This window comes from Arachis hypogaea, chromosome 19 (genome assembly GCF_003086295.3).
Source record: "Arachis hypogaea cultivar Tifrunner chromosome 19, arahy.Tifrunner.gnm2.J5K5, whole genome shotgun sequence".
NCBI classification, from domain to species: Eukaryota; Viridiplantae; Streptophyta; class Magnoliopsida; order Fabales; family Fabaceae; genus Arachis; species Arachis hypogaea.
This window is the reverse complement of record NC_092054.1, coordinates 40,442,690-40,443,707: the sequence shown is the minus strand read 5'-3', so window position 1 is coordinate 40,443,707 and position 1,018 is coordinate 40,442,690. Positions and strand designations below refer to the sequence as shown.

General features: G+C 40.4%; 1 non-coding gene across 1 annotated transcript; it reads left to right on the top strand.

Annotated features, from left to right (window-relative positions):
* The first annotated feature begins 244 nt into the window (after nt 1-244).
* LOC112780310 (small nucleolar RNA R71) lies at nt 245-352 on the top strand. The gene has a single exon (XR_003191155.1). It is a non-coding gene; the product is annotated as a small nucleolar RNA R71 (small nucleolar RNA).
* The last annotated feature ends 666 nt before the right edge of the window (nt 353-1,018 follow it).

Below are 1,018 nucleotides of genomic sequence, written 5' to 3'. Positions count from 1 at the left end.
TCTGAGCCAATATGGCATTCAGAGTATCAATTTCAAGAACTCCCTTCTTCTGAGGCGTCCCATTACTCACGGGATTCCTCTCAGAAGTGTACATGAACTGGTTATTAGCAACCATGTCAATGAGTTCTTGAGCTTCTGCAGGCGTTTTCTTTAGGTGAATAGATCCACCTGCAGAAGTATCCAATGACATCTTAGCTAATTCAGACAGACCATCATAGAATATATCCAGGATGGTCCATTCTGAAAGCATGTCAGAAGGACACTTTTTGGTCAGTTTCTTGTATCTCTCCCAAGCTTCATAGAGGGATTCACCTTCTTTCTGTCTGAAGGTTTGAACATCCACTCTAAGCTTACTCAGCTTTTGAGGAGGAAAGAACTTGGCTAAGAAATCCTTGACCAGCTTATCCCAAGAGTTCAGGCTATCCTTAGGTTGAGAGTCCAACCATATTCTAGCTCTGTCTCTCACAGCAAAAGGGAAAAGCATGAGCCTGTAGACTTCAGGATCTACTCCATTAGTCTTAACAGTATCACAGATCTGCAAGAATTCAGTTAAGAACTGAAAAGGATCTTCAGATGGAAGTCCATGAAACTTGCAGTTTTGCTGCATCAGAGAAACTAATTGAGGTTTCTGCTCAAAATAATTTGCTCCAATGGTAGGGATGGAGATGCTTCTTCCATGTAAATTGGAATTAGGTGCAGTAAAGTCACCAAGCATCCTCCTTGCATTATTATTATTTTCGGCTGCCATATCCTCTTCTTGTTCGAAAATTTCTGAAAGGTGCTTGCTGGATTGTTGTAATTTAGCTTCTTTTAGTTTCCTCTTCAGAGTCCTTTCAGGTTCTGGATCTGCTTCAACAAGAATATTCTTGTCCTTGCTCCTGCTCATATGAAAAAGAGAGAACAGAAAAATAATAATAATAGGGATCCTTTTTACCCAGGTATAGAGGTTCCCCTGTGTGAGTAGAAGAAGAAAAGAATGTAATGTAAAGAAAGAAACACAAGGGTGAGGAGAACAGAG